Source organism: Seriola dumerili, unplaced genomic scaffold (assembly GCF_002260705.1).
Source record: "Seriola dumerili isolate Sdu_G_001 unplaced genomic scaffold, Sdu_1.0 BDQW01000449.1, whole genome shotgun sequence".
Classification (NCBI taxonomy): Eukaryota; Metazoa; Chordata; class Actinopteri; order Carangiformes; family Carangidae; genus Seriola; species Seriola dumerili.
In genome coordinates, this window is record NW_019174704.1 from 6,514,626 (window position 1) to 6,521,116 (window position 6,491).

Sequence of the window (6,491 nt, forward strand, 5' to 3'; positions counted from 1 at the left end):
TCCCCAACACGCAGCAGAGGGAGACAGGGCAAGCGGCACTGCCCTCTAAAATGTGGTCGTACTTCTGACTTTATGTTCTACTTTTTCATTAACTTCCTTTTCTCTTTTTGGCAAATAAAACGATGATTTTAGCTTACTCTTCACTCTAACACTGGATTCCAGTTATAAAAAGTAAAAAGAAGCGTTGGGTCAAAGTTCAGATCCTCCTGAGATGTATTCACTCCTACAGGATTTCCATTGATTGAAAGCTCAGATGGACCACACCAGAGTATCAGAGGAAGCTGGAAACCAAACCCTGCAATACTTTGACTGTCCTCAGCATTGTCTATTGGTAAAGCAGGTGTTAACAGTCTGATCCAGGGAGGAAATAACACGTGGTGTAGGAGTAGGAGATGGAAAAGACCTCGTGTCCTCTGACTTCCTGCTCCAAGCTCTGTACCACTGATGCAACCAGACTGGAAAGAGGGTATTTCCACTCTGGAAAACTGTTGAATAACAATTTATGATAATATGACTAAGCACAGTGGATTATAATGTGTCCACTGTGTTTGATACATCAATGATAATGGGATAGAGAAATACTATGTTCCAGAGGAAGTGAGCAATCAAGTTAGCCATCTTTTCAGACGTCCCACAGGAACGATTTGGCTCGGAGACACAGAGAGAGAGAGTGAAGGAGAGTGGGAGAAAGACTCCACTATTGATCTCTCAAGGCTTTTCCCATGGTCTGGGGCCAGAGAGGAGAGATGGAGGAAATGAAGTAGATGATGAGTCACAAAGGAACATAAAAACAAACAAACAGAGGCAGCTAAGTAACCAGATGGACTCGAAGCAAAGTCTGCAGAGAGGTTAATGCTCTGAGTCAGCTGCTCTCAGCGATGATGTGGAGGGTCCAGCTGAGGGGATGCCCTTTAAACAGTGATTCTGAATGTAGATTACTCACTAACTGTCTATCTAGCAAATGATTCACTGTAGCAGATGCAAGGGATTATTAAAAGCAAAGTCCTTATTTATTAATATTTACTAATATAATGTAATTTGTGAAATATTTGGTAAATGGTATGAGGTTATTAACTTTGACATGTCATCAAATAATTAAAAAAATGAACTTTGTTGTTATCATTGTGCCACATGTATCTTATTTTTATTAATTTAATTAATATCATAAAGACTTTTATTTTGATTATTGACACAGAGATTCGAAAAGATGCTGTCTAAACAATTTTTACACCAAAATTATATGGAGCCTCAAAACTGACAAAATATAGTAAAACATTATCAGAAAGGAGAAAAAATATAGCTGAAAACATGGATCAGCTTTTTATCACTGTATTATAATTATTTAACAAACAGCTGGGTGATATATTTTTGTTGTTTGATGGTTTAGATTTGTCGGTTTTGGGGGCTCCGTACAAAACAATTTGCGACCGATGTTACAAAAAACATCTTTGTGTTAATCTTTAATAAGATATCATGTGACATTTCACTTAAGTATTACTTATTCATGTATTCAGTTACACCTTTGACTAGTCTGACAGTTATCAGACAGTGTCGCAGTTTGAAAGAATTAATTTGTTCCTGGTGTGAAATTTCCTTGTTGTTTAAATGAATGGGTCAAAAGTTCCAAAACAACACAAATGCTTCATCTTAATAACATCAAGTTTTAATATATAGGTAATGTAATGTTTCAATAAGCTAAAATCCTCCAGGCTATGAAAAGGTTCTCATTTTGCTTTTTTGCTGTTACAAATATAAAACATATTGGTCCAAATAGTTTTACTGATAACTTCATTATGCAAGATAATCCAGTTGGATAATTGTTCAAAGGTAATGTCTGTTTGTTATTTGCTCTTGATCGCTAGCCAATACTATGACTTAATGCAACTTTATTTTCTGTGTGTCTGCTCTTGGTTGTAAGTGATGCCTCAGCATTTAACAGGTTACGAGGTCTGTGGGAGGATGTTCACCACTACTGGAGGCTTTGCCAGCTGCAGCCTCAGTGTGTGTGTGTTTACTGATCACACAGAGGTGAGGTTTTCTGACAGGTCTTGAAATATGTGTCTGGTGGGAGGTTCGGCTCGGTCAGTTTGTGTGCCCTGCAGTCACACACTGCTATACACCGTCTCAACCAACTACAGTAGATGTGTGCAAGTTCCTGGAGAATGTCTGCGCATGAAATGAGAGTAAACCGATGAAGAATAGTAACAACTGTGGAAGTGATGTCTCAGTTAGAAACTAAAAAAAATGCTTCAATTTATGCACCAGAAGAACATGTGGGAGGCTGATGAGAAACAGTTTTTTGATCACCATTCTTCTCATATGAATTCCCCCATTACATAATGCAAACTTCCTTGCCCTGAACTGAGCCTCTCAAGCAGAACTTCCTCTCAGGCCACGCACAAATGCCTGCCTCTGCCGCTAACACTGACGGGCCGAAAATATCACCTTTGCCCTTTAACCTTGACCTTAACTTAAACATAACCATTTGAGTGGCGGGGGGCTTGTTGTGGTGGTACACACGCTGGGAGGAATGCATGAGAGGCTCAACTCAGGACGAGAAATACCCTCATCCTGAAGAAGGTCTGATTCAGAGATGGGTTAGAGAGATCAACATCATCTGCAGAAAAGACCTAGATGATGCAGGCCACTGTGATATAACATGGTTTCTCAATTTTAAAATTGTCAGAAAAAAAACTGTCGTCTTATACAGCAACAAATTAACAACGTGTACACATGAATACCATTTGAATCCTCTGATTTTGATGCTTGACATAACACCCACATTCTCGTATGTTGCAATGATCACCGCACGGTATAGAAAGCAATGTGAAGCTAAATGCTACCCTGATAAGGCATGACCCCAGACGAGGCAGAATGAATAAGAAAAAACAACGGGAAGCAGCTGATATTCCCAAAACCTTTCCTTTGAGTCTCCCACCAAACAGATGTGCCATTTCCTTTGTAACATCTGTCCACAGGCAAACAAATCACAATCATGAAGTAGGTTATATCTTAGCTGTTTTCCCCTGTCACACAGAAATGCATCATATTGGAGGGTTTATTAGCATTTTAAAGTAAAGAAAAACTCACCCGGGCACATGTGCACCTCACACTCCTGTCGGGGGAAATACTTCATCAGCATGTAATTCCACTAAAGTACATTACTAGACGCATGAGCCCCGAAGGCAGCCTGATCTCACACACATATAAAAGTCTCCATTCACAGAGCCGGCTGGGTTTGACCCCTAATCTCTCTCTCTCTCTCTCTCTCTCCCTCTCTCTCTCCCTCTCTCTCTCTCTCTGAAACCAGATGACTTCCACCTGCTCCCAGTGCTCTGTAATATTTAAGTTATTAGTGGGTGTGTTCAAAGACAAAGATAAATGATTAAAGCAATGATATTGAAAGTATATAAAACCCTCTAACACATAGTGCATAGTGAGTGAGAAATAACTGGGTCATACTGGGCTGACAACCAACGACAACCAAACTGCCACAATAGCCCCATTATCTCCATCTCTCGCTCCCTGCAACACACACACACACACACACACACACACACGGACAAGCAAGCAAATATTTTTGTTTCTCATTACCCAAGCTGGCGAGGAACATCTCCTTGTCTGTCAGTCCAAAGATTAAAAACACCAGAGATGAGACATCTTCCCAGCTCTTTGTGAGAAAGGTCTCTCAGCTCTCTCCTTGAGGGTGGAAATGTGCTGTCAGTTCTTCACTGATGCCGAGTTACACAGAAAGTGGAATATCCAGTGCATCTACATACATCTTTCTGCCAGGTCCACCCCTCTTTCCGGCCCTCTTTCTCCCACCACTTATCATTCCCTTTTCTCTTTCATTTGAATCTACCCACTCCGTACTCCTGCATTGCTCTGTGATACTTAAAGAGCTGACAAAACATGGAAAAAGTGTGAGTGGGATGAGATCACTTCAAACTCATTAAGGATTAACGAGGGACAGCCAACTTTTTTTGGCAGCTTTTTTTTTTAAGTGACTTTACATTTCTGCTTCCTACATAAAATGAAGCTATACTGTTTAACCATACAAAAGGCTGAATATCTCTCTGTTTGCTTTGCTTTGTCACAAACAGCTGAGAGCGGGGACAGTGGTAAATTTAGAGCCTTTGAGAGGGTGCCAATCAGGAAATTATAGTTATCACAGCCAATGAACACTCAAGTTTTTCCTCTCAGGCTGGAATTTTTAGCCTGGCTGTTGGTGCGGGACACGTTGTCAGGGACCGAGTAATTGGTTCAGCCTGTCCTGGGTTCAGCTCAAACTCAGTGCGTCATGCTGCTTTTGCCACTAATAAAACAGTCAAAGCAGACAGAAATATCTGCATGCTCTCCTCCTGTGGAAAGGTTATGGGTGACTTTACCAGCACATGTCAGAGATGCAATGAGAAAACAAGTAACCCTGCACCACAGTTGACATGAAAAAGCTACATCTTATATAGATCCCAATCATAGAGTTATCAAGTATGACAGCTGATGAGTCTTCAAGATAGCTTTTTTAAATATTTTACTGTTTAACATTATGTTACTGTTGTTACGTAAATGTTTAATGATTTCATTTTTTAAGATGGAAACCTTTGCTTCAATCTCTTCTTGAGACTATGGTGAGGGTGCATGAGTTGAACATCTGTTGGAGCAATAACTATCTTGAGTTGTTATTAAATGGAAACATACACAGGCATAAACACATATCACACATATCCCAGATTTTCGAAGATGAAACAGCTGACACCTGGTGGCAAAGTCAGTGAGGTACACTCCCACGGTCACAGTTACCGAGAATACTCTCACAAGATTTTATTTCTGATAGTGTTGTTTCTGTTACATGCTATGGTTGTGATATAAAACAAACTATATTTTGAATAAGGTCTTTTGCAGAAACAATGGATTCTTACAATGAGGGTTGGATCTAACTGAAACCACCTCAGTATTGCCATTGCATTGCCTTTTCCCAGCATGCTGTATCAGTTATATTTGCAACTCTTGGGCTTGTTGGGAGTCCAATCGCAGAACTGTGTAGCTGTCTGGCAAGGTGTCAGAAGTCATGACTTTCTTTTATGCAATCTAGTGTGCATTTCTGACATGTGGCTTGTTTGGTGGCTTTATTTTGGAGAGCTGAGGTTCTTGGGGTTATCCTGATCCTTGTATAATTTCACCACATTCCTTTGAGACTGGACAAAACACTTTAACCTAAACCGCACAGCACAAATGGTAATATGGTATTCTTACTACACTACCAGAAATAACTCATGATGTACTAGAATTATGCTGCTATAGGCTGATGGCCTTTGAGTCATGTCACAGAATGGGTTCTCCTTGAATAAATTATTTACTGCCAAATTTCTAGCATATATCCTATACATTTGGACAATTTGTAATTTAAGAGAGTTATAAATTATGTTCCTTCACAGTGATATGCCTGTTGCACTTATATGTGTGCATTTGATCAGATGTCACTGTGCTCATTTTGGTAAACTGAATGCACTTGTTTGTTCCTTTCACGTGTAACAGGGGAACACCTGGAGCCTCAAGCAGAAAGAACCGTTATCTTGTTTATGCAGGCTCTAACCACAGAGATGCACAAATTTAGGGCACTTTTACCTAAAAGGCAACCGTTTTAACGAATAATCCCCTAGAGAGAAACGAATAACTCCAACTCTAAAACTAGGATTATATGTAAATACACTCAGTTTTCAGTGTCTCAGGTCATATACCTAAAATTAACAGCCCTGCAATACATCCTGACAAACAGTTATGTTTCAGTCTTTGAAGGTTGTGGTGGAGAGGCATTGATTCAACATAATGGTCATGTTGGAAGCTGTAGGTTGTGGTGCTTCTAATCTGTTCATTGGTGTAACCGCCCCAAAAATGACAGATTCATCATCAACAAAAACTGAACACAATGACCATTGTTAAGAGGTAAAAGGTGTGGGATTAGACAGAATTACTTTTAGCCATCTGCACCTAAACTGGGAATTGGGTCTGAGTAAGGATTACAGGTAAGTGATGACACAATTATTACTATGCTTTCAGCTTAGCAGAAATAGCACTTGTGTTTAAATGCCCTGTACTGTAGGTGTTGTTCACATCATCTCTGATTAAGATTGAGGGATTTACACCCAGTTTGCACAAAAGTGCACAGTCATGCTAGAAAGAACCACATTGACAGCAATCTGCAGGTTCTGTTGCAGGATCTGGCCTACGAACCAGACGTGCACGTTAATAACTGGAGGCCATGATCTTTCCGTTCATGTAATGACCTGCTGAATGAGAATGAAGTTTTAGTGTGTAACGTTACTGACCAGCTACATTAAGGTACGAACCTAAATCTCACATTTTTAAAATCAGAGACCCGTGGCCTAACGAGGCCAGTCAGCTAAATACAAACTCACCGGCTAGTGACTAAACTTCATTCACGAGATTAGCATATAGCTTCACCAAACAGCACAGCGAACGGTAACGACCAC